This window comes from Melospiza georgiana, unplaced genomic scaffold (assembly GCF_028018845.1).
Source record: "Melospiza georgiana isolate bMelGeo1 unplaced genomic scaffold, bMelGeo1.pri scaffold_29, whole genome shotgun sequence".
Lineage (NCBI taxonomy): Eukaryota > Metazoa > Chordata > Aves > Passeriformes > Passerellidae > Melospiza > Melospiza georgiana.
The window spans coordinates 7,797,154-7,824,978 of NW_026652215.1; the positions used below are offsets into that span (position 1 = coordinate 7,797,154).

The 27,825-nt window shown below is 49.6% G+C and overlaps 1 pseudogene; it reads left to right on the forward strand.

Moving 5' to 3' along the window:
• Positions 1-20,839, forward strand: part of LOC131096410 (zinc finger protein 208-like) — a 1,316,393-nt pseudogene extending 1,295,554 nt beyond the window's left edge.
• Positions 20,840-27,825: the final 6,986 nt, after the last annotated feature.

Here is a 27,825-nt window from a genome sequence, read left to right on the forward strand (position 1 = left end):
AGGGAGCAACTGGGATCACACTGGGGGCACTGGAATCATACTGGGAGTGTCTGGGAGCAACTGGGATTAGACTGCAAGTGACTGGGATCATACTGGAAGTGGCTACAATCATACTGGGAGCAGGGTGGGTGTGATTGGACTCTGACTGGGGGTTACTGGGAGCTACCAGGCCTATGCTGGGAGCCAACTGGGGACATAATTAGAGAAACTGGGAGCAACAGGGATAAAACTGGGGGCAAGTGAACCACCCTAAGGTAACTGGGAGTGCCTGGCAATGACTACGAGAATGTTCAGGGCAACTGGGATATACTGGGAGTGTCTGAGCCCATATGGGTGGTGACTGGGACCCCACTGGGAACAACTGGGAATGTGCTGGGGGAACTGGGAACATGCTGGGGGCAAGTGGGAAGGACTAGGGACCTGGTGGGAGAGACTGGGATCATACTGGGAGTGCCCAGGACTATACTAGAGACAACTGGGAGAACTGGGAACACACTGGAGGAAATTGGGATGAACTGGGACTGTACTGAGATCAAATTCCATAGGGAATGACTGGGAGGGACTGGGCTCATACTGGGAGCAGCCACTGCTGGCCCCTGAACCCTCCAGAAACACCTCCTAGGGACCCCAGATGCCCCCTCGAGGGCCACCTGTGGCTCGGCTTTGGAGCCCTGTGAGCTCCAAACTTCCCCCCCAAAAAACCCCAAACCCAGGCACCCCCCAGCAGATTTGGGCCGAGGTCTCCCTGCCTGGGCACCTGCAGGATGGGGGGAGATGCTCCCGGGGCTGCGGCGACTCCAGGGTTCCCTCTCCCCTTCTCCAGCTGCTTCTGCTGCCGCTCAGCCTCTTCCTCCCTCCCTCCTCCTCCTCCCCCGTTCCCGAAGGCTGAACTGTGAGGGGAAAGGGGGCAGGAAAAGGGCAGGAGCCGTGAGGGGAAAGGGGATGAGGAAAGGGCAGGAACCGTGAGGGGAAAAGGGGCAGGGAAAGGGCGGGAGCCATGAGGGGAAAGGGGCGGGCTCAGGCCAAGGGCGGCAACTGTGAGGGGGCACTCTGGGAGGCGGCACTCTGCAAACAGAACTGCAACGGACTGAACATGAACAGGAGAGAAATCAGTAAGTCTGAGAGTTTTATTTGCTATCAAATACATCCCACACACCCAGCCCCACACAGTCCCCTTCCCACCCCTCTAACTGAGATCTCACTTCTCCCTATCTCCTTCCAACCCCATCTCAGCCTGGTGGCTGTGGAATTTAGTGAGTTTGGCGTGGGATTGAGTTTTATTGAGGTGGGAAAAAGCCATTTGAGCTTCTATTGAGCCCTTATGGGTTAAAAATCAATTGTTTTCACTGGGACTTGAGTGGTTTTAAAGTGACAGATTGGCTTTTGGACTGCAGAGAGATGGAGAAGAGAAAAAAATTAAGGCCAAACCAAAACGACAAGCAGCCAAGTGTTCCCAGCATGGATCACAGGGAATGTGGCTCACCAGCACTGGGCCCAAAGTGCCTCCTTCAGTGGGGGATGGAGCTGGAGCAGCACACGAAGCTCTTCCCACACTCAGGGAACTCACAGGGCTTCCCTTACCGGTGCCTCTGTTGGTGTTTGGTCAAGATAGAGCTGCTGGAGACACTTGTAGGGCCTCTCCCCAGTGTGGATGCACCTGTGGGTGATGAGTTGGGAGTTCTGCCTGAATCCCTTCCTGCAGGGGCATTGGAAAGGCTTCTCCCCTCTGTGTGACTGTGATAGTGCTGGAGGAGATGGGCACTGATCTTAAATCTCTTCCCAGACTTGGAACACTCAGAGGGCCTCTCCCCAGTGTGGGTCCTCTGGTGCGTGATCAGGTGGGAACTACAGTTGAAGCTCTTCCCACACTCCCCACACTTGTAGGGCCGTTCCCTAGTGTGGATCCTCTGGTGCTTGATCAGCTCGGAGCTCCACCTGAAGCTCTTCCCACACTCCCCACATGTGTGGGGCTTCTCCCCATCATGGAGCTGCTCATGGAGCACCAACTCTGAGCTCTGGCTCCATCTCCGTCCACCTTCTCGGCCCAGGCTGGCTCTTTCTCCCTCAGATCCCCACCAGCTGCGTTTGCAGACCCTCCTCGTGCGGCATCTCAGGGGCTTTTCCTCCCTGTTGGCTTCCTGTGCCATGGAGTCGCTCAAAACGGCCTCTGCCACCAGGTTCTGCTGCGGGCATTTGTCCTCCCTGCTCTCCATGCTCAGCTCCTGCTCTGGGGGAGGAAGGACAAGGACAGGATGGGATTTGCCTCCGTGCCACAGGCAAGGGCAAGGAGATCCCCCCAGGGCTGAGCTGCAGCCGGGGCCGTGCCGAGCTGGGAGATGGAGCAGCACAGAGGGGAAAGAGGCACTGACTTCCTCCTCACCTTCCTCAGTGTCCCTGGGCATCTTCCTCTTCCTCGCAGCCTCTCAGGGGTTGGGAATGGGAAATCCTGGTTTTGGGAAAGCAAAGGGTGAGCATGTTTCTAGGAGTGTCGGGGTCAGGACGGTTGGGACGGACAGAGACGAGAGATCTCTGAAGCCAGGTCATGGAACTTGCAGTTTATTGCAAAGGGCCTGGGTGCAGGGCCCTGCTTGGAGCTGCCAGCCACAGCTCAGAGCAGGCCTGAGAGAAGAGAGGGTTAGAAAGGATGAGAGGGTAAGAGAGGACGAGGGGAAGAGCATAAGAGAGTAAGTTTCCCCTTACAATACAATAAATATTCTTCTGGGTTGAATATTCTATTTCTCACTAACCAATCTAGTACAAGGTACAAATCCTAGAGCATTTATATGCAGCCTATAAAAATCATTACATCACCATACTGTGTTACCTTTTAAACCCTAAATACTACTCTTTGGACCCCTTCTGCTGAGCTAGTAGGGTCTGCTCTGACCCTGGGACCTGTCTGCAAGAAGAGGGAATTGTTTCATCAAAAGGGGATTACCTTCAGTCAGGCCACACCATTGTTTTCCAGTTGTTCACTAACTAGGTATCTAAAAACATCTCTATCTTGCTTATAGTTTCTATATTCTCAAAATCTTTTGCCAGACAATCATATTTATAAGGCTTCCCTGTTTCATCTTACCCAACACACATTACGTTTGAAGGTCCCTCTGCCCGAGTCCATCTCTCCAACTCACCAGCCTCCTGGGCTCCAGAAAAACCTCCCAAACCCCAAGATTCAGCCCTGAAAAAGCCTCCCAGGAGTTCCCCGATCCTGGTCCCTCCCCTTTGATGTTTGGGGATTCCCTCCCATCCCAGCTGCTGGGGTCACGCTTGGACTGGGGATCCCCCTTGTCCTCGGTGCGCGCCCTGCCCAGGCTGCTGGCAGTCCCAGCAATGCCAAAATCTCCCTGCTCTTCGCTCTCCCCATTTTGGGATGCCGGGGGATGACCTTTTGTCTCTGCCTGGTTAGGCGTAGGATGGCCTTGGGACAGCCCGCGCTCCAAAGGACGAGTGCACTCTTCAGATTTTTTGGTCTTCAATATTTTTTATTATTTCTTATCTACAAAGTTGTCTCCCAGCCTAACAGAGGTCTGACCAGCAAGGCAGCCATGGGCACACTGACCTCCCACTGGGCGGTTGTCTATTTTTATACTAAAAACTACGTATAATATATTTACCTTTATCTTCCAATACCTTTTACCCATACTAACAAGTGCACATTTGACATGAACCAATCCCAAAGTGCCAACATCACCACCAAAGATGGATGACAAGAAGAAGAAAGAAGAAGGACAAGACACGCCCTAATTCCTCCATCTTGTCTCCTACAACCCCCCTGTACCAAAATCCCAAAACCTGTATTTTCACCCTGTGAATAATTAATTCCTTCACCACTTATTCCCAAGTGATTCTCTTGTCCACATACAGGTGGTGCATCCTGTGCAGGGCCAAAATCCAACCACCAAGCACTTCTGGCAACATTCCAGGATTTCTGAGCCCCCCAAGGGTTATCTCGGCAACTCTGGACATCAGGAGTGATGTGCTGAGTTCCCACAGTGGCCCACCTGGCCGTGCCTGGGCCGCGGCATTTCCAGCACTGGAGGGACTGATAAGAGACTGATAAGAGAATGAGTGAGCTGAGCTACTGCCCACAGAGGGACTTTCTGAGTTTGTTATGTTTTGCGGAGAAAAGAAGAAACCTCACAACTTCGTAAAAGTTGTAAAGTTCGGTATGCTTTATTACGACACGTGCCGGACGCAAGCCTCCCCAATACGCAAGCGTACCTCTGAAGACCTCGGGTCTTCTTTTATCCCCCTCCCAAATGCATATGCATACAGTTTCACAATAAGTTCATACATATTCATTCCGTGTGACATTTAGCACCAGTTCTTCTTTATCAGAGGAATTCCTAGGTCTGGGGCAGATCGACCTTGCGGTAATTTCTGTTTTCCTTTCTCTGTCTCCTTGCTGTCTCTGGAATGCGGCCTTTCCTTCAGCTTTTGGCCCCACAGACCTCTCACCTCTTCCCAGCACTTCACCTAATTCAGAATGGATCCCCACTTCGTCTCATTCCCCCCTTTCCTAGGAAATAAGTAAATTCTTTTACTTAAGGAAAACCCCCGCGACGATAGGTGTCTTTTAACGCTTCACCATGCACGTTTGACAAAGATGTTAGTACAGCTATTCGTTGTAGCATCCTACAGTTCCAAATTAACAATGTAATAGATAGTCCTAAACTTATCCCAACTAATATTAGTAAAACTACAATGGGGTGACACAACTTATTAAAGATTCCATTCGCCGTTGGTGACCACCCAAAGATCACATCCCACCAGTGATGATCCATATTTTGTTTTATTCTTTGTAGAACCCTGGTTATCTCCTTTGTATCGTGTTGGACAGTAATTAAGGTTTTCTTTCCACTTTCTTGGATTTTCTTCAAGATTTCCAATAAGTCTTGGTGCTCAATTAACTGTTTCACTAATGTAAGGTTCATCCTAATAGGGGTAGGTGGTAGTCTGTGATACATTGTGTAATTAGCTTTAATCAGCTGGTGGGATGTCACTGGGGCCAAGTACGAAAAATCACACCCGATAATCTTAACAAAATTACAAATACAGAAGTTAGAATGATTTTTACTAGACAGAATAACATCATTGCTATCAATATTTACTGCAGCACAGGCAGTCCTTAGACACACACACCCTTTTCCAGTATATACGAGCACAGTTTTCTGGTCAGTGACTGGATGAACTTCAAAGTGACAAATACTCTGTTCAGTGTCCAAACACACATCCTGAGCATTAATAGTATTGCTTTCACAAATGAATCCCATCTGTTCTCTAGTAATGCAGGATTCTAAGTTTACTGTCTGCCACTTTCCATTCATCTTTCGTGCCCACACTCTATGTTCTGAAGGATAGAGTATTGTTTTTTCATGGTTTAATCCTAGGGCAATGGTGGGATGGATAACATAAACAGTGGCATTACGTATGGTAAGCACAAAGGCAGTTGCTACATTAGAAACAGGATCATAGGTGAAATTCACCATAGTCCACCAAGATTGAAACTTCCTTTCAAAATCAATTGCATTATCCCACACAACCTTCCGAATTTCAGCTGGAAAATTACCTTCACCCCCTTCCCATATGATCAGAGCTGCTGTTGCCTGCACCCACAACTGTGCTTGTATACAAGTGAAAGCTAAGGACACATTATCTTGAACTGTACTAAGTGCTTCTACTATCAGCTTGTGGTCTTGGTCCCCGGCCGTTTCCCACTTTGACAGTACTTTTGAAATCTGCCACTGGCTAGTTCCTAATGCCAATAGAGATGACTGCAAGGGTTGCTTCAATTTTGTTAGGCTACCTGCTGCAGCAGCCAGTTTATTCATCAGTATTTCTGAATCAATTCCATTTAAAACTCCTAATCCTGTCCCTAATATGCCAGTTAGATCCTTTCTTGTTCTGCTCCTGAGATATGCCTGTTTTTGTAACCATGTTGTCCAGCCCTCAAAGGAAGTTTTTAGGAAGAAGGAGCAGGCTGGTTGGATTTTTGAGATGTTAATTTGCATTATCAACTTCACACGTTTGAGAGACCATTCTGGATTGAATAATAGTTGTTGCTCACCCACATTCCTTACTACATAGGGGCCTATTCCATACACCTCAGGTTCAAGTTTGGGTTGAGTCTGAACTATTTGAGTCTTGCTGTGGGCTGTATAGGGTCTTGCTGTGGTAAAAGGTGTAGTGTCTACTTTGAATTTAAATGAAAGCCCGATATCATCTTGTGCCCAAAGGCAAGTTATTTCTACAGGCTGTATTAAGGTGAAATTACACCAGCAGTCTGATTCATTTAGGCTATCACAGATTTCCTGGTGTTCATATGCACCAGGAGAGGCTGAGACACTAATTTCATTTGGTGTCTCATAAGCCGTCCCATTTATCATCCGGCACCCTACCTTGATTAATTACCCTCTTATCCCTTGAAGTGTCCACAGTTTCTGTTCCTGCCATTCCTGCTCCTCATATACCTGATCTCCATGAATTACCACAGTGGATAGGTTTAAATCCTTTATCTCAGAAGGTTTTCCCATGGATCCAGTATACTGATTAGACGTCTGGGACCAAGGCCATTCAGCATTGCTCTGAATAAAGGTACTCTCAAGTTCTAAAACTTCAGCTATGATTACACACAAAACAATTCTACAAACTAAAATATGAGCTACTCCCGACCGCAATATACTCATTTTGCCCAAGTAAGTTTTAGTCTCAGTTCATTGTCTCCTGGCGTCACTCCTCAAGGGGTTTCTGGGCCTTCTTCTCCCGAGAGCGATGAATCCAGGCGTTCTGCTCCTTGATTCTGATTGCAGTGAAGGTGGTGAGGAGCACTTGGAACGGTCCCTCCCACTGTGGTTCCAAGGTCTTTTCTGTAAGAGACTTAAGATATACATAATCTCCAGGTTGTATGTTATGTACTGGCCCATCTAACCCCCGGCTCCGAGTTCCAGCCACATGTTTCTCAATTTTCTTGAGCTGTTGGTTTAAGGCCACCATGTAGGTGGCTAGTGTTACCTCTCCAATATGGGTGGACAGTCCCTTTTGTATTCCATATGGTCTTCTATAGAGTATTTCAAAAGGGCTCAACTTTTCTTTAGCTCGAGGTTTTGTTCGAATTCGCAATAGTGCTAGTGGAAGAGCTTGGGGCCAGCGTAGATTAGCTTCCTGCCCCAGTCTTATGATTTGCTGCTTAATCAAATGATTCATTTTCTCCACCTGGCCGCTTGATTGGGGGCGGTATGGGGTGTGAAGTTCCCAGTTGTAGAAGTCCATCCGAAAATCCTTCATTTTTTGCCTCACAATTGTCATGAGAAAAGACTACCGAAGGGTTAAAGCTGCTGAGCCGGTTGGGAAAGAAAGTCTCCTGCTTATCTAGTGTGCTCACAAGTGATGTTTGCAGAACACGCCATGCTGTACTCGAAGGGGGCATGCTGCCCTTTTCTGGACAATTGAACTGGACTTTCTTCCAAACTCCTGACCTGGCTGGACTGAGCTCTGGGGTGGCTCCCCCCCGCTCCATGAGAAGACCCCTCTTGCCTGTCTTCAACCACCGTGACGGACCAACAGAGATGCGAATCCCCTCATCAAGGAACCGAGAACCCCTCTGGCACCCTATTGACACCCCCATGGCACCCCCATGGCAACCCCATGGCACCCCCATGGCAACCTCCTTCCAGAGACTGGGACTGTACTCCCTCCCAACTCAGGGAGGGGGAAAAACCTAATGTACCTGTGAGCATTCAGCCATGAAAACAATGGACTTCTCCCCTCCATGGAAACTTAATTTCAGTTACCTTCCCCCAACCAAGAACAGTATATATATTGGGGTTCGGTCTGACTGTCCTTTGAGTACTCCCCAAGACATGTACCAGCGAGTTTCGGCGGCGGGACCCCGAAGACATCACGTTTTGGTAGCTATACCCCATTCCCTGACCTCCTTTCCTCCCTTTTTCCTTGTCTTACCCTTCTCTTCCCCGGATCCCTTAACCAAACGCATATTTAGCTGTGGTTATAATCAATAAATTGTACATTGTTGATTTGTTACTGCAAAACCCCTGTGCCTCTTGTTGGTTATTTTTGCACCCAAAAATCATTCGTCACCTGTTTATTTCGGGCGGACCTTCACATAATTGGCGTCACGGACAAGGATTCCAGCAGCCAGTGAGATTTTGCAGGTTTTGTGTAGTTTGTAACCTCTCGCAGACTACACATGCCAAAGCCAAATCTCACGCTCGATTGAGCACACAGGCTCCAGAATTGACACAAAAGATTTTTTCGGTGCAAAAGCAGGGGAAATTGTCACTGTCACTTCTGTTACTGATTTTACCGGCACGGACACTGACACTGATACATCTACTGGTCCTGATATTGATGCTGTTACTGATTTTGATAATGTTGTTGTTGTTGTATTTGAATTGAATCTGAACCTGTTACTGTTGTTTTTGAGGTGAATTTGAACCTGTTACTGTTTTTTACTGCTGTATTTTTTGTACCTGGACTGTCTAAAAGGGAAGGGGCAGACTTGAAGTAATTAAGCAGTGCCTTTTAGACAGATATTGTCCCTTCACCTACACAGGGAGTGAGGGGTGGCCCAGCGAAGGCTGAGTGGCTTTTTCCCTGTTCTAGGTTCTGGTCCCCTCACAAAGAAAACATTTCTGTGTGTATGTGTTCATGTGAGTGCGTATCTGTACTGTCTGGGAAGGAAGAGACAAATTTGAAGCAACCTCACAGGGCCTCCCAGACTGATTCTGTCTCTTCAACTACCCAGGGAAGCAAGGGGACAGTGGAAAGGCTGTGTGATTTGTGTAACTTAAGTTAACTCCCTGGTGTAGCTTTGGTCCCCTCACAAAATGACTAAAAACTTCAGTGCAAAAGGTAAAGCTGAATTTTATGCTCTGCTTGCTAAATACAATGCCACACCTTCTCTGGAGGGAGAAGGATGGGCAAACTGCAATTGGTTTAACTTAGAAAATGTTATTGATAGAATATCTTCTTTGCAACATGAAACAAAATTTAAACTGGGCAAAAATAAAACCATCCTCTGCTCAGTCTTGGGTGCCTGTCTCACAGCAGCCATAGAAACTCGCTTTAAGCGAAAAAGTGAGGAAAATGCTATCATAGACTCCCTCCAAAACTTAGTTGAAGTTTTGCAAAAACAATTGGATGAAGAAAGAAATGTAAATAACTTGTTACGGACTGCCCTGAGAGAGGAACATGTTAAAAATTCACAGAACTCTGATTCCTCAAAAGAAACAGAGGAGAAAGAAACTCCTCACACTAGTCAAAATTGTTCTCAAACAGAATTAACCCTGATGAAAAATTGTGGGAAACACTGCTGTAACAACATAAAACCTCTAATTAAAACAGAATACAACTATATCAATAATGAAGATTTTAGCCCGCACAAAACCACTAAAGAAATCCCGTACACTGCTACTGAATTAACGAAACTTGCAAAGCAGTACAGGCTTCTCCCCCAAAAATCTGAAACAGAACACATTTGTCAAGTGTCTCTCACTGGGGGAGATCAGATTCTTTTGTCAGAACAAGAAGCCGGCAGGTGCTGGAGACATGGGGTGTTCCTAACAACAGCAGACAGACGCATCCCATGGTCCCCAAATCAGCACACAGCTCATTGGGCTGAGGGGCTCAACCCCTTGGAAAGGAGAGACCCTTTGGTTGGTACCCTTGACCAACTCCTGGAAAACATTCACAAAGCTGGCTGCCTGCAATTGATTCATGAAAAGAAATTAATTCCTGGTTTTGAATCTCCAATCCAATCACCTGTAAAGCCTGAAATTATGACCTCTTTAACTCAAAGGCTTCCGGGAACACTTAAACCTACAGCAATTCTCCTTCAGAAAACCATAGTAGCTCTGTCTCCTATAGAAAGACCAGATAAACTTCTTAGTAACCAGAATGACCCTTTTGTTCCCCTTTATGACTTGCTGAGAAAAAGAATAAAATGGGATTGGACTTCTTCTCAGAAGGAAAAATTGCAATTGCTGATTCTTGAAGTGACAGCTCACCAAGCACTGGACCCTATCTATCCTACAGACCCCTTTCAGGTGGAGTGGGGATTTGCCTCCTCACAACTTTCAGTACACATTTGGCAGCAGGGTCCCGAGGGTCTGACAAAGCCTGTTGGGTTTTATTCCTATGGTTTCAAAGATGCTGAGAAAAGGTACACTACCTGGGAAAGTGTGTTTGTGGTTGGCTTGGCTCCCAGGGAGGTGAAGGAGAACTGGGCAATCCAAGAAACTGGGAGCTTGGGTAGCAGCCAAAATAAACCTGCCTCTGTGACTAAAGCAACCCCTCCTCTCTCCCCCGCTTCTGCTAACAGAGAGGAACAGGACAATGCCCAGATTGGGGAACTGTTAACTGTTTGGAGTATTTTCCAAAGTGAGGGACAGAATTACTTTCTTGTCTGTATTAACACCAAGTCCTATGCTATGTTTATATTTGGGTTGCTCCAGGCTGATGCTTTTAAAAGAGGTACAGGAGATAATACTGTTAAAGCAATGCAGGGATGGTTTGGAATTTTCCTAAAGCCACAGGAAATTCAATCTGATAATATTTCTCACTCTACTGTCAAAGGTGTGCAGGATTGGGCAGAAGGTGAAAAGATTAAATGGACTTCTCACACCTCTTACTATAGATGGGGGGTAAATGAGTGTTCCAAAATCACTGCTTTTTGCCCAACAGCTCCAAGCACAATTCCTTCACTACAGGGAGCAGATGATTTCAAGAACCTAGTACATTACCCTGGACAACCTGTTTTTGGTGGACCCCCTGCTGCTGTAGGGGAAGTACCACTGCTGTTCAAAACCTCTCTGGCAATTCCATTGTTCTAACCTTTTCTGCCTCTTCGTGGCAGAGTCTGTTGTGTTTACTTTTTCAGAAGAACTCCGAGGGACATGAAGACCTGACAAACCATGATAACACTAGTGATGGACAACAGAAATAATGTTTTTCCTTCCCCTTATGGTAACACCAGGTGATGATATTATACATAACATGTAAATTAATTGAACTTGAATAAATTGGCTGTCACAATTAGAGATTTGACCAAATTACAGCAACTACTGCAGTCATTCTTATTGGCTTTTGCGAACACACCAGAGACTGCTATCAAGCATATTACCAAATTGGGAAAGAGTGAATGTGGATGATCACAAATTGGTAATTGATGCACTTAGTGCTACACAGAACAATGTTTCCTTAGCCCTCAGCTGTATCCAGGCACAATTGTGGATGCAATCTGTCTCTGCTGCAATTATAAGAGAGGGCGAGGAAGGCACCTTCCCCACAGAAATTCGGAAAATAATCTGGGACAGTGCCTCTGAATTTGAAAGAGAATTCCAATCCTGGTGGAACCTGGTGAACTTTACCTATGATCCCATTTCAAACACAGCCACTGCTTTTGTCCTAACCATACGCAATGCCTCTGTACATTTGGTCTTCCCTGTTATTGCATTAGGATTAAACCATGATGGAGCTGTTCTCTATCCTACTGAACATAGGGGATGGGCCCGTCAGGTTGATGACAAATGGCAAACTGTTAACCTGGAAACTTGTGTTGTCCGAGAACAACAAGAGTTCATCTGTGAAAGCAATGCAATCATAGATCAAATATTTGTTTAGACATAGAGCAAAATATCTGTCATTTCAAAATTCGTCCACATGAGGATACCCAGACAGCTCTTATATACATAGGCAATGGCTGTGCATGCTTTAGAACCACATGTGATTCTGTCTTTGTAGAAGATGTTGTAGTAGATGCAAAGAATCATTCAAATTTTTGTGCTTGTAACTTTACTAAGATAGTAGAACGCGATTTCTCTTATGAAGCTCCAGTTACTTCTCACCATCTACTGCAATCCAACTACACGCTGATCCAGAAGCTGATGCCCACTCCTATCGGAACAAACCTCGCCCTCGTGAGACAACTATTGCTCCATCAAGACCTGATTGACATCCTCGAGAAAATCAAGGAGAGCGGACAGAAGAACCTGGTGACTGTTCATCACAACGTGAGACAAATACACCGGGTTATGGAGAGGGTAAAGCAAGATGCTGAGCATAGGTGGTGGGATACTCTCTTTGGGTGGTCACCTACTGCCACAGGTGTTCTGAACAGTGTGTGCCATCCAATTGTTGTTCTTTTGATCCTAGTTACGCTTGGCTTTATCTTGTCAGCAGCCCTATTCATTTTGAATTGGAGAATGATGAAAAAGCTTAAGAGACTGTCAGCTGTAGTCAATGCACACCGCTTAGCTGATGTACTCAATACAATAGATGTCCCCAAAACACTTGATACGAAACGGTTATGAATCAAGCATATGTGCCTTAGAACAACTTCTTAAATATCAAGTATGATTTGCAGAAAGTTACTTTAATTTTTAGAAAATAATTTTGAAAGACGATGATAATATTATGATTTGTTTGTTTTGATTATTTGTGATTTGTTTTAATCATTTTGAAATTGTTAAACAAATGATATTGCTTTCAGTGATGAATATTTTTTGAAATTGTTAAAATTAATCATAATTTCTTGAAATCGTTATAAAAAATAACCACGTGTGAAGTTGTTATGATGATCAATAATAATTATGTTTATGTTTGTTGGTTCCCCTTTTCCCTTTTTCTTTTCCTTCTCTTCCCCTTTTATCCCCTCTCTCCTGTCATCCCTACTTTTCCGGGGTTATGCTACCAACGTGCAACGAGTTTCGAAGACACTCTAGAGCTCTGCTGATGAAGATTCCTCAAGACAATCGTGAGTCACGGGGTCGTGTAGAAGTCCATCCGAAAATCCTTCATTTTTTGCCTCACAATTGTCATGAGAAAAGACTACCGAAGAGTTAAAAGTGCTGAGCCGGTTGGGAAAGAAAGTCTCCTGCTTATCTAGTGTGTTCACAAGGGATGTTTGCAGAACACGCCATGCTGTACTCGAAGGGGGCATGCTGCCCTTTTCTGGACAATTGAACTGGACTTTCTTCCAAACTCCTGACCTGGCTAGACTGAGCTCTGGGGTGGCTCCCCCCCGCTCCATGTGAAGACCCCTCTTGCCTGTCTTCAACCACCGTGACAGACCAACAGAGATGCGAATCTCCTCATCAAGGAACCAAGAACCCCTCTGGCACCCTATTGACACCCCCATGGCACCCCCCTGGCAACCTCCTTCCAGAGACTGGGACTGTACTCCCTCCCAACTCAGGGAGGGGGAAAACTTAACGTACATGTGAGCATTCAGCCATGAAAACAATGGACTTCTCCCCTCCATGGAAACCTAATTTCAGTTACCTTCCCCCAACCAAGAACAGTATATATATTGGGGTTCGGCCCGACTGTCCTTTGAGATCTCCCCAAGACGTGTACCAGCGAGTTTCGGCGGCGGGACCCCGAAGACATCACGTCTTGGTAGCTATACCCCATTCCCTGACCTTCTTTCCTCCCTTTTTTTTTCCTTGTCTTACCCTTCTCTTCCCCGGATCCCTTAACCAAATGCATATTTAGCTGTGGTTATAATCAATAAATTGCACCTTGTTGATTTGTTACTGCAAAACCCCTGTGCCTCTTGTTGGTTATTTTTGCACCCAAAAATCATTCGTCACCCGTTTATTTCGGGCGGACCTTCACAGCCCCCTGTTGCTATGGTCGGTCCCTTGGCAGCTCCATGGAGACCCCATGCCGGGGTGGTTGCCATGGACACCAGCTCAGGCCTGCAGCCACAGCCCGTTGCCATGGCAACCATTGGCAGCCCCATCCCCAGGCTCATGGGATCCCAGAACCCCAGAATTGGCTGAGCTGGGAGGGACCCATCAGGATCCTCCAGTCCAGCTGCTGGCCCTGCACAGGACACCCCAACAATGCCAGCCTGGGCCTGGCAGCGCTGTCCAAACACTGCTGGAGCTCAGAGAGCCCTGGAGCTGGGACCCTTCCCTGGGGAGCCTGGGCAGGGCCCCAGCAGCCTCTGGGCAAAAACCTTTTCCTGACATCCAACCGGAGCCTGCCCCGTCTCAGCTGCAGCCGTTCTCTCCACTCCTGTCCCTGGGCACCAGAGGGAAGAGGTTCCCACAGCCCCAGCCAGGGACCCGCTCCCAAGGCTGTTGCCACGGCCACCAGGGCTGGGACCAGCTGGGATGCTCGGTTTCCACGGGCCGGGGTTCAGGAATGGGATTCCCCAATTTTCTGCTCTTGCTAAAACCGCGCTGCCCTCGCTGCCCTCCCATGGAAAGCACAAAGGCAAAGGTCCGGGCTAGGATAAGAACAATTTATTAGGAACACAAACAAGATAAGGGACAAACAGAACTGAAACAATATTGATAACAGAAGGGATAAATTAAACAGTTTACTGGGAAAACCAAAACACAACTAACTGGGTCTTCCTAGCCACAATTTCCCCTGTTTGGAAATGACACCCTTCTTCTCAGGGAGAGAGAGAGAGAGTGTCCCTTTTCTGCATCTGGAAATTCTCTGAGGTGGGATTGAATGTAATAACACAGCCATGGCAAGACCCTCATGTTTTTCAATGCCACATCATGACACTGGTAGGGGCAGGGAAAGGGACAGGTGTCTTCCCAGCATGGATCATGGGGAACATGGATCACCAGAGTTCTTCCCAATGTGGGTTCTCCCATGGGGGATGAAGCTGGAGTGGTGGATGAAGCTGTTCCTGCATTTGTGGCATTTGCAGCGATCCCTTACTGGTGGCTCCGTTGGTGACTGGTCAAGTGAGAGCTGGTGGTGAAGCTCTTCCCACACTGGGGACACTCGTAGGGCCTCTCCCCTGTGTGGATGCGCCGGTGCTTGATGAGGTCAAAGTTGTGCTTGAAGCCCTTCCCGCACTCAGGGCAGAGGAAGGGCCTCTCCTCGGTGTGAATCCGCTGGTGATGGAAAAGATTGGAGCTAGTCTTAAACCTCTTCTGACACTGGGGACACTCGTAGGGCTTCTCCCAAGTGTGGATGCGTTGGTGGGTCACAAGGTTGGATCTGTAGCTGAAGCCCTTCCCACACTCCCCACACTTGTAGGGCCATTCCCTGGTGTGGATCCTCTGGTGGCTGATCAGGTGGTTGCTCTGCCTGAAGCTCTTCCCACACTCCAAGCACTTGTGGGGCTTCTCCCCATCATGAAGCTGCTCATGGACCACCAGCTCTGAACTCTGGCTGAAGCTCTGCCCACTTTCCTGGCTCAGGGTGGCTCTTTCTTCTTCAAAGCACCCTGGGCTGGGTTTGGAGCCCCTCCTCATGGGGGATGTCTGAGGTTTTTCTTCCCTGTTGGATTCCTGTGCGTTAAAATCACTCAAAACGGCCTCTTTCACGAGGTTATGCCATGCAGATTTTTCCTCCCTGGTCTCCATCCTCAGTTCCTTCCCTGGGGAAGGAAGGACAAGGACAGGATGGGATTTGCCTCCATGCCAGAGGGAAGGTGAAGGAGATTCCCCCAGTGCATCCCTGGCAGGATGGCGTTGGCAGCAAGGTTGTCCTGCAGCCAGGGGCTGTGCTGGGCTGGGAGATGGAGCAGGAGAGAGGGGGAAATAGGAACTGACTTCCTCCTCACCTATCTGGGTGTCCTGGGGATCCTTCCTCTTCCTCACAGCCTCCTTATCCATCCAATCAAGGTTTGGGAATGGGAAATCCTGTTCTGGGAAGAAAACAAAGGGTGCACACATTGTCTTTTGTACTGGTTTGAAGGCAAACCTGGGGAGGGTCTAAACCAGAATTACAATTTAAAAGAAAATGAAGATCAAGGCAATGATACAGAAACACTGCCTTAAACTGACAGAGTCAGGATATAACCTGACACCCTGTTGTTCAGGGTGGTGGCAGCAGTCCCAGTAAATGGTTGTGCAGTCCTGTTGGAGAGATGAACACGATTCTGTTGAAGCAGTGATCCTGTAGAAGGGTCTGGTCTTCCTCTGGAGGCCCAGTGGTGGTTCTGGAGCTCTTGTCCTCTGGGAATCCAGTAGGCAAACTGCTCCTGGTACAGCAAAGTGTCTGCTTATATCCAGGTAGGAATGCTTGGATCCTCCCCCTGGGCGGAGCATCCCACAATGGGAGGATGGAATTTTATCAGTCCTGCAGTGACACTCAATGGCCCATTCACAGGAGATATCTCCCCTGGAGGGCGTTATCAGGGCTGAGTCATGGAAGAGATAAAGAACACTGCCCCACCTGTTTATAACAGTTGCTGAAGGTGGGGATTGAAAACATGCATTTGGTTACATCTTGCATGGCAACCTGAAGCAGTGGGGCAATCCCTGCTCAGGGGGTGAACACCACCCCCCTTACCCAAACTGGCTCAGCTGTAAAACCCCCACCCCGGGAATGCCACGCATACAGGGGGCAATGTCACACTTGCCCTGCCCCAGGGGAGGGCTCTTTTTCCTGTCATTCCCTTCCTGTCCCCCCTTTTCTATCCCATTTACTTCTCAATAAAATTCATTTTGGGTTTGGTCTCATTATCACCTTAATTGGGGCAGAGGAATCTCTCTAACACTTTTCTTAACCAGACTCACCAGACTGTGAAATTATTTTGGCACAGTGAGTTTAGGCACTGTTCTCTGACCCCAAGTGCCTTTGACAACAGCATGGTTCCCTCCTCTGAGGAGGTTGTGGTTCTCTCTGGAGGAACTCTTTGAAACTGGGCTGCAGATTCCTCTGAGTGACTTATGGGAGAACCAATGAGGTAAATCGCCTTTGTGGGCCCGGAGTGTAAAGAAAATATTTTGTTGTCCTTCTATTACAGCGACCTGATGAAGGTCTTCAGGGTGAGAGAAGTGGATGAGAATCTTGGTTCATGATCAGAAGGCTGGATTTATTGATATATGATATATAATACATTATAACTATACTAAAAGGAATAAAGAGAAAAGTTGCAGAGGCTTGCTAAGCTAAGAATAGAAAGAAGAGAATGAATAACAAAGTTCTGTGTCCAGCAGAAAGCAAGGACCAACTCTCCCGTGAGTGGTCAGCAAATCCAAACACTCAGAGAAGACCAATCACAGATGCTCCTGTTACATTCCAAATCAGCAGATAATTATTGTTTGCATTTTTCTTCTGGGGCCCCAGCTTCACAGAAAGGACAAATCCTAAAAGAGAGGATTTTATGAAAAAAATGTCTGTGACATCCTTCCTTGAAATGTTTTTTCAAATCACAGGAGGAAAGGGAGCAAATGATACCAGCGAGACTGACAAGGTTCATTCACCCCATGGTGAGGAACACAAGGCTGCTAAAAGTCCTACAAGAAGCTCAGCTCAAGTAGCTAAATTCCCAAATAACTCCTGAATTCCCAGGCTTGAGTGCTTTGCGAAATGTGAGAATCATTTTTCTCTTCATCCCTGTCGCCTTTGTGACAGCTACAAAGAGTTTCCTTTCCTTTTAATGATATCTGTATTGGGCTGAATTTACACTTTTATCAGAACGTGCTAGCAGCTGAGCTGGAGCTGTGCAGGAACCAGTGGAACTTGGAATTGCCACAAAATGGTTTGTACTGTCAGTTTATTAATGTTTGGGATTTGTTTGCATTTTCATCACATCTGACTTGTGGGAAAATCAAATATTCATCAAAGTGATTTATGCAGAGTCAAGTTTGATTTCTGCCAAATTATTTTGTCCAGTGCCCAGGGTATGCTCGAGGGGTCCCTGTGCCTCTCGCCATGGGGGATATTTGGCAGGGGTTTGGGGGGGTTGTCCCTGTCCCTGTCACCCCAGGCCATTCCCCAGGGGGTCTCCATCATTCTCACCCCAGAGAATGCCTGGAGGGTCTCCCTCCCTCTCACCCCTGTGCCAGGGGGTACTCAGGGCAGTCTCTGTCCCTCTCAGCCCAGGGGATGCTCGGGGGTCTCTGTCCCCTCACCCTGGGGGATGCTCAAGGGGTCTCCATCCCTCTGGCCTCAGGCAATGCCTGTGCAGGGCTGGGGACCAGGGGCTCTGTGTCCCTCTCACCGCTGAGGGTGCTCGGGGCTGGGGGGGCTCTCCGACCTTCTCACGCCTGGGGAGGCCGGGGGGGTCTCTGTCCCTTTCAGCCCTGCTGTGACCTCACCCAAACATCATTGGGCTCTGGGTGAGCTCAATCCCAAACCCTGATCCTGGTCTCAGTCTCACTCCACATTTAGACACACTCACAGTTCTGTATTTATTCTCATCCCAGTTTCAGACTCATCTATCCCAAGACCCAACCCCAACCCCAGCCCTAAAGCCAATCCCATGTCTAGCCTTAAACCCAATCCCAGCACTAATCCAAATCTCAACCCCAACTCCAATCCCAGCCCCAATTCCAGCCCCTTCCTAAATCCTCAGCCCCAAACCAAATCCCAGGTTCAGCCCTTCTGGGGGTTTGGGGGTGTCTCTGTCCCTCTGAGCCCGATGATGTTTGGGTGGGGTCACAGCAGGGCTGAGAGGGACAGAGACCCCCCCGGCCTCCCCAGGTGTGAGAAGGTCGGAGAGCCCCCCCAGCCCCAAGCACCCTCAGCGGTGAGAGGGACACAGAGCCCCTGGTCCCCAGCCCTGCACAGGCATTGCCTGAGGCCAGAGGGATGGAGACCCCCCGAGCATCCCCCAGAGTGAGGGGACAGAGACTGCCCCGAGCATCCCCTGGGCTGAGAGGGACAGAGACTGCCCCGAGCACCCCCTGGCACAGGGGTGAGAGGGAGGGAGACCCTCCAGGCATTCTCTGGGGTGAGAATGATGGAGACCCCCTGGGGAATGGCCTGGGGTGACAGGGACAGGGAAAAACCCCCCCCAAGCATCTCCCAGGGCAAGAGGAACAGAGGCTTCACAAGCATCCCCTGGGCACCAGACAAAGTAATGTTTTTTCTTGTCAGAAATCAAAATTGACCGTAGATAAAATGCCTTGAATTTATTTTTCCCACAAGTCACTTGTGATGGAAAGGCAAATAAATCCCAAAATTTTATAAGCTTATAATAGAAGCTATTTTGTGGCAAATCCAAATTCCTTTGGTCTTGTACAGCTCCAGCTCAGTTGCTGGCACATTCTAAAAAAAGAAAAGTGGAAAATAGGCCCAATACGGATTATGAAAAGGAAGGGGAAGCTATGCGTCGCTGTCGCAAAGGTGACAGGGAAAAAGAGAAAAATTATTCTAACATTTGGCAAAGTCCCCCAGCCTGTGAAACAGACCTCCCCTGGAGGGGGCCAAGTGTGTCATTGTCCCCTGTGTGTGTGGCCTTTTTGGGGTGGGGGTTTTACAGCTGAGCCAGTTTGGGTAAGGGGGGTGGTGTTCACCCCCTGAGCAGGGATTACCCCACTGTTTCAGGTTGCCATGCAAGATGTAACCAAATGCATGTTTTCAATCCCCACCTTCAGCAACTGTTATAAACAGGTGGGGCAGTGTCTTTATCTCTTCCATGACTCACACCTGATAACGCCCTCCAGGGGAGATATCTCCTGTGAATGGGCCATTGAGTGTCACTGCAGGACTGATAAAATTCCATCCTCCCATTGTGGGATGCTCCGCCCAGGGGGAGGATCCAAGCATTCCTACCTGGATATAAGCAGACACTTTGCTACACCAGGAGCAGCTTGCCTACTTGATTCCCAGAGGACAAGAACTCCCTAACCACCACTGGACCTCCATAGGAAGACCAGACCCTTCTACAGGATCACTGCTTCGACAGAATCGTGTTCATCTCTCCAACAGGACTGCACAACCATTTACTGGGACTGCTGCCACCACCCTGACCAATAGGGTGTCAGGTTATATCCTGACTCTGTCCGTTTAAGGCAGTTTTTCTGTATCATTGCCTTGATCCTTATTTTGTTACTGAATTGGAATTCTGGCTTAGACTCTTCCTCAGGTTTGCCTTTAAACCAGTACAAAGCTCATTGTGCTCATCCCTTGTTTTCCTCCCTTGTTTTAGGAATATCCTGTTCCTAAAACTTGGCCAGATGGCGGAAGACACCTCAAGGAAGATGAGGATGCCCCAGGACACCCAGGCAGGTGAGGAGGAAGTCAGTGCCCCTTTCCCCCTCTCTCCTGCTCCATCTCCCAGCCCAGAAAATCCCCTCTATGCAGGACAACCCCGCTGCCAACGCCATCCTGCTGGGAATGCACTGTGGGGATCTCCTTCCCCATCCCTGTGGCACGGAGGGAAATCCCATCCTGTGCTTGTCCTTACTCTACCAGAGAAGGAGCTGAGGACCAAGATCAGGGACGACAAATCCCCACAGCAGAACCACATGGAAGAGACCGGTTTGAGTGGCTCCATGGGAAAAGAATCCAATGGGGAGGAAAAGCCCTGGAGATCCCCCATGAGGAGGAGGGGCTCCAAACCCAACCCAGGGTTCTCTGAGGAGGAAAGACCCACCCTGAGCCAGGAAGGTGGACAGAGCTTCAGCCAGAACTCAGAGCTGGTAGTCCAGGGGCAGCTTCATGATGGGCAGAAGCTCCACAAGTGCTTCGAGTGTGGGAACAGCTTCAGGCAGAGCAGCACTCTGATCAGCCAGAGGATCCACGCTGGGGATTGGCCTTATGAGTGTGGGGAATGTGGGAAGGGCTTCAGCTCCAGCTCTGCCCTTGTCATACACCAACGCATCCACACTGGGAAGGGGCCCTACGAGTGTCCCCAGTGTCAGAAGAGGTTTTAGAGCAGTTCCAGTCTTCTCGGGCACAAGCGGATTCACACGGATGAGAGGCCCTTGCGCTGCCCTGAGTGCGGGAAGGGCTTCAAGCACAACACCAACCTCATCAGGCACCGGCACATCCACACTGGGGGGAGGCCCTACGAGTGTCCCCAGAGTGGGAAAAGCTTCACCCAGATCTCTGTCTTAACCAGACACCAACGGAGGCACCTGTAAGGGAAGCTCTGCCAATGCCCCAATGCAGGAGGACTTTTGTGCGCTGCCCCAACTTCATCCATAGTTGGAGGATCCATGCTGAGAAGAGCCCTGGTGATCCATTTTTCCTTCTGATCCATGCTAGGAAGATACCTGTCCCTTTTCCTGCCTCTGCCAATGACATGATGTGGGATGGAAGAACATGAGGGTCTGGCAATGACTGTGTCATTACATTCACTCCCACCTCAGGACATTGCCAGGGACAGGAAAGGGACACTCTCTCTCTCTCTCTCTCCGTCCTTGAGGAGAAGAGTGTGCTTTCCAGGCAGGAGGAAATACGCGGCCAGGCAGACCCAGTAAGTTGTCTTTTAGTTTTCCCTGTAAACAGTTTTATTTATACATCCTGTTATCAATATTGTTTCTGTTCCATTCGTTCCTTATCTCATTGTTGTTCCCAATAAATTGTTCTTATCCCAGCCCGGGATCTTTGCCTTTTGTGCTTTCCATGGGAGGCAGGAGGGCAGTGAGGGCAGCGCGGTTTTAGCAGGAGCAGGAAATTGGGGAATCCCATTCCTGAAACTCAGCCGGTGGAAACCGAGCATCCCAGCTGGTGCCAGCCCTGGTGGCCATGGCAACAGCCTTGGGAGCGGGTCCCTGGCTGGGGCTGTGGGAACCTCTTCCCTCTGGTGCCCAGGGACAGGAGTGGAGGGAACGGCTGCAGCTGAGTCAGGGCAGGCTCCGGTTGGATGTCAGGGAAAGGTTTTTGCCCAGAGGCTGCTGGGGCCCTGCCCAGGCTCCCCAGGGAAGGGTCCCAGCTCCAGGGCTCTCTGAGCTCCAGCAGCATTTGGACAGCGCTGCCAGGCCCAGGCTGGCATTGTTGGGGTGTCCTGTGCAGGGCCAGCAGTTGGACTGGGGGATCCTGATGGGTCCCTCCCAGCTCAGCCAATTCTGTGGTTCTGGGATCCCATGAGCCTGGGGATGGGGCTGCCAGTGGTTGCCATGGTAACGGGCTCTGGCTGCAGGCCTGAGCTGGTGTCCATGGCAACCACCCCGGTATGGGGTCTCCATGGAGCTGCCGAGGGACTTAGCATAGCAACAGGGGGCTGGTGATGGTTGCCTGCTATATCAGATTTGTCACAGGCCCTCAGAGGGGTTCCATTGGCATTTCACAAGAGTCCCCAGGCTGTTCCAGAGCTGGAATGTCACAGGCAGAGACAGGGGCTCCATGGACATCTCCCAGGGCTTTCTGAGGATGGTAAAGAGCCCTGTGGTCAGAGGCAGTCACAGCCATTCCATGGTGACATCCCAGGGACCTTGGGCTGCAAAGGCTCCAGTCGGTCACAGACACTCACGAGGGCTCTACAGTGGAATCCCAGGAGTCCCCAGGCTGTCAAAGATCAGGAATGTCCCAGACACTCACAGGGGTTCCTGTCATGGGCACAGTGGGAGCTTCAGGCAAAAGCTTTATTTCTTTATTGGAAAAACTCCTGCTAAATCATGACATGGAGAAATGACACTAAACAGCCACCATGGATCCTCAAACCCCTGCAGGGCCCCTAGACTTCTAAAATTCCTTCAATGAGAGGAGACTGTAAGTGATTGGATCCAATCCCAGCCCCAGACTTTTTCAAAGGTGTAAAGGATTGGAGAGGTGGAATTGAACCTTTAACCCAATTTGTCCCACAGAATTAATGATGGGATACCCAATAGATTTATATAAATATTCCTCTAACTGATTTTAATCATCATTAGAAGAAAGAACTTAACCACATTCATTTACTCCACAGTTCAAGAGCTATAACTAATATTAGAATAAAGTGCTCTAGGAAGCAGTTTTGAAGTCAGCATGGCCTTGCTGGAGTGGTTGGAGCCCATTGCAGGCAGAGCCTCCTGCTCCAGCAGGAACTGCCTTTCCTGTGCCATCAGCAGGGCAGGTCCCGCTGCAGGAAAAGCCCCAGGCCAGCCCCAGCACAGGGAAGGGCTCGGGCACAAGGGCAGAGTACCGTGCTGGGAGCTGTGCCAGGGAGAGCCTGAGGCACCAAAGGCACCTTGGCAGCAGCAGCTGCTTGCAGGCCATGGCCAGAAGCCTCCCTTGGCAGCCCGGCCTGGTGGCCACCACTGCAGAGCTGCTGCCTCAGGGCTCATTCCTGGCTGGGCTCTGAAAAGCCACTTCTGCCCCAGGAGCCTGACTGGGAAGCCATTTGCCCCAGCACCTTGAGGACAAGATATTAATGCCAAAACTCTTCATGGCAGCAGAGCCAAGGCAGGGGCAGAGGAAAGGGCAGAGCCAGGCCCAGTGGACAGGGCTGCCATGGTGATGGCTGTGAAGCCACTGCCCCTGCAGCAGCCTGGCTGCCCTCAGCAGACATTCTGGCCAGAAGCCTTGTGAGGGCACCCAGCACAGCAGAGAACACCGAGCACGGGAATTCTGTCCTTAGGGATGAGAGGGTTTCAGTGCGTCAGGTTGCACAGAAGTCCTGCTCTTGGACAATTCCTGGGATTGGGCATCCACTTCTCTGGAAATACACTTTCTTATAATTGTAGAACATTTCCTCCTTCTAACAAATGTAAATCCATCCTCATTCAGTTTAAAGATATTGACCCTTTTTCTGTCTTGGCAAAATTTGAGAGAAAATTCCTTTAACCACTGCTTCTCCATTTTCACAGACCTTGGAGAGGACACAAAAATCTCTCAAGATGGGGTTTGGAGGCCTCATCACATAAGCATCAGGGAGTGGCTGAGGGCTCTGGGCTCAGTGGTGTGGAGACTGAGGACAGAACAGGAGTAGCCTGGGAGGAATGCAAGGGTGGTTCCACAGATTCTGGAGCTTTTCTTCATGGAGGATATAAGCATGAAAAGGAAACAGTGGCACCAAAGGAACATAGGGAGGCCCAGACTGGACACCAGGAGAAAGGAATTTCCCTGCCAGGGCAGGGCTGTGGTGCCCCACATCCCCAGCAGGAACCTGGAGCAGCTCAAGGCTCTGTGTGGGCAGGCAGGGGCAGGCAGGAGGCAGAGCTGTCAGCAAAGGAAGGGCCCAGCCAGGTGGGGCAGCCGGGGGATGCCGACAGCCTGCAGGGACAGAGGCACAGGGCAGGGACACCGTGGGACAGCCTGGGCTGCACAGGGCACAGGGATGGGCAGCAGCTGCAAGACAGCCCTGCCAGAGCCAACTTGGGCAGCACTTTGGCCATGGCTGCTGGCCCTGGGCTTGAGGCCATGAGGGGACAAGTGACCCTTGCAGGGCTGGGGCCTCATTGCCTCCTTGTCCCTGCTCAGCAGCCTGTCAGGGGCCGTCCCATGCTCCTGCCCTTGGCATTGCACATCCCCACTGCCAGTGCCCATCCCGGGAAGAGCCCTGAGAAAGGAGGGAGGGACAGGATCTGCCTGGCCAGGGGCTGCGGCTCAGGCCTTGGCCCTTTGCATTCCTGAAACACAGCCAGGTTTTGCTCAGCATCAGAGACCCCTTTGTCTTACTTGTCCCCAGCTTCCATCACTGCCTCCAGTGTTCTGCTCTACCTGGAACCTGGGGACACTTTCTCAGTTGTGTCCCTGAAAGTGATCTCTTCAAAGTACAAGAAACTTCAGTGTTTCAATGTCACTGAGTTCTTGAGTGTTCTATGAGATCACAGAACTGGCTGTGATGTCACAGAGTAGGGTGAAATGCCATAGAGCAGAGTGTGCCATCATAGAGGGTGGCTCTGTGGCATCAGAGAGTGGGCTGTAACATCACCAGGTGGCTGCATAATATCATAGAGGAGGCTGTGACATCACAGATCAGACTGTGAAATCACAGTGTAACTTTGTGACATAGCAGTCTTCTGTGACATTGCAGCACTGCTGTATGACATCACAGGGTGACATCATAAAGTTGGCTCTGTGACATCACAGGGGCTTTGTGTCACCTCTGGAGGCTTTGTGACATCAAAGGGGCAGTATGACATCACAGAGATGTCCATGTGACATCAAGGTGGGCGTTGTGATGTCACAGGGGTAGTATGATATCACAGAGATAGCTATGTGACATCCCAGGAGGCGATGTGACATGACAGGTGGTTCTATGACATCACAGGGGCTGTGTGACATCACAGGGGCAGTGTGACATCACAGGGGCTGTGTGAGGTCACTGGGGAGGTCACTCTGCCCCGGCCCCCCTCACAGCTCCCCCCAGAGCAGTCCAACCCTGCTCGTGCACAGCGGGGTCCCCTGTCCCCCCGCGTCCCCCCGCCCCCGGCTCTGCAGCCTCCCCCAGAGGATGTTCCACAAGATCGACCCCAGAGCCTGACATGGGGATGGGGGGCCAGGGCCCTGGGGGTGGCACAGGGGGACAGGGACCCCAGGCAGTGTCCCCGTGTCCCCCAGGGCCAGAGCCTGGGCCAGGGCTCCTTCACCATCATGAACGAGGGCTTGAGAGCACTGAAAAAATCCCCAGCAAGGGATCAGCAAAAACCAGATTTAATATTAAGGGACAGCAGCACAAAGTTCCTTGGCAAGAGTCACTCTACACCTGAGTGGACACTTCAGGCACATCAAAGAAACAAAGCAACAACAAAACCAAACATAATCCAGGCAATCAAACCAGAAATGAACTGAGAACTGTCCCTGTCTGTGTGTGTGACACAAGCACAGTAAGGGCAAGGATAAAAGGAATATGGCTTAAAAGCTTAACAGACCTCAAGCTTAACAGGACTTATCTTATACCTTATCATTTAACTGATACAGTCAAGTTCACAATTTAGCAAAAGAAAAGCACTTAACAGTATTTAACCTAACTGAAAACCTATGTTAGAAATTTAACAGAGGAATAACACTTCACAACATTCAACTTAGCTTATAAGTTATATTAAACATAACAACTTAGCAAAAGAACAACTCTTAGCAGCATTTGACTTAGCTGAGACTTCATGACTTTACCTTACCTACAGGCTGGACTGACTCAGCTATTCAAGGCACTCCAACTCCTCAGAAAGGAGCATTTCTGCCACATTTCCCCAGCACAGGCACTCCTATGTACACACAGACACCAATAGTCAGTGCAAGGCACCTGTGAGCAATTCCCCTGAGGGCAGGCAATGCTCCCTGTGGATGCTTTGGCTTCTCTCCAGTGGGTGAAGGGTTGAGCCTGGAGGAGTGGGGGGATCAGCCCAGGCTCTGTGGCTGTTCAGGATCCCCGAGTGCAGCAAACGGGAGCGTTCCCGGCTGGGAGAGGACCCACTCAGAGGGAGTCGCTGGCCCAGGAGAGCTCCAAGGGCTCCTTTTGGAGCGCTGTTTGCAGGGCCCCAAGAGAGGGGCTTCAGTCCTGGCAGTGGTTCATCCTGGCCGCACTTGGCACCAACATCTTTCTTTGAAAGTGTGAGAACAGGGATGTTGTGCCACTGGGGGAACAAAAACAATTCCCAAGGCTGCTCCTCCAAAAACCAGGAGCTGGTTGGGCAGCAGCAGTGCCTTGGGCAGACAGTGTTTTAGCTGCAGAGGAGCTGAGCCCAGGGGTTGTTGGCCAAGGCCAAGGCCCAATGAGCATTTCTCAGCTGGCAGGGCGGCCTGAGAAGGGGAGGGGGGAATGCAGCAGCACAGGACCATGGAACCAAGGGACCATTGTGACACTGTGGGGCCCTGTGACACCAAGGGACCAATCTGACAATGTGGTATCTCATGGAATCCATGGAGACCACTGTGAAATTTCTGGGCTTCATGGAACTGAGGGGGCTGTACTCACACTGTGTGGCTCCATGGAGTGTAGGAATCATTGTGACACTGAGAGGCCCCATCAAACCAGGGGTCCATTGTGACACCACGGGGCCTCATGGAGACATGGAGACCACTGTGACACTTTGGGGTGTCATGGAACCAAGGGGCCATTGTGACACTGCAATACTCAATGGAGTCAAAGGTCCATTGTGGTGTTTCAAGGCCTCATGGAACCATGGAGATACCATTAAGACACTTCACAGCCTCATGGAACCAAGGGGCCATTGTGACACCGTTGGGCACCATGGAACCAAGGAGATCATTGTGACACTGAGGAGACTCATGGAATAATGGAGACCATTGTGAAACTGAGAGGACTCATGGAACCAGTGAGACCATTGTGGCCCTGGGAGTCCCCACAGAACCTAGAGGACCATGGTGATACTGTGGGGCCTCATGAAACCAAGAGGCCTTTGTGACACTGCAGGGCTGCATGGAACCAAAGCTCCAGGGCTACACAGAGTGGCCTCCTTTCATCAATGGTCCATTGAGACATTGTGGAGCCAAAGGAGACCATTGTGACACTGCAAACCCCCAGGGTCCAAAGGTCCATTGTGACATTGCAGGGCTCATGGAACAGAGGAGTCATATGACATTGTGGGGCCTGGGGAACCACGGAGACCATTGTGACACTGCAAGGCCTCATGGAGTTGCTGGGACCCCCAGGGTCATTGAGGGGCTGTATGGAATCAAGTGGCCATTGTGAAAATACGGGGCACCATAAAACCAAGGGAACACAGAACAGGTCTGGCTGGTTTGGCCTCCCATGGACTGCCTGACTGGTCCAGCTGACCTTGGCATGTTGAGGGTCTCTTCTCATCTGCTGCTATGACACTGGGGCTCCATTCTTACCTTCCTATGGAAAAGATCTGTCGTTCTCCTCCAGGCACCCATGTCCAGAATTGGGATTTCACCTACAAATATCCTTATTTCCAAAGATTGTTTCCATAGAAATATTGCCAGCACAAGTCTTTCTGGAAGTGGTTTCTCAAGGATCACCTCCCATCTGCTCCCGAAACACAGGGGAAAGCTCCATGCTTTCCTTTCTATGGGAAAGAATTGTGCTGCTTCTCCAGGTGCCAATGGCTGAGATTGAGGTTCCACCTCCAAAATTCCATAAATCTAAAGACTGCTCTCAGACAAAATCTGCCATTCCTGATAAGTCTGGCTGGCCTTGGACTAGTGAGGCTCTCACCTGCCTTCCAAACACTGGGGATCTGTGCTATGGAAAAGAACTGTCCTTCTCCTCCAGGTGCCCATGGCCAAATTTGGGTTCCACCT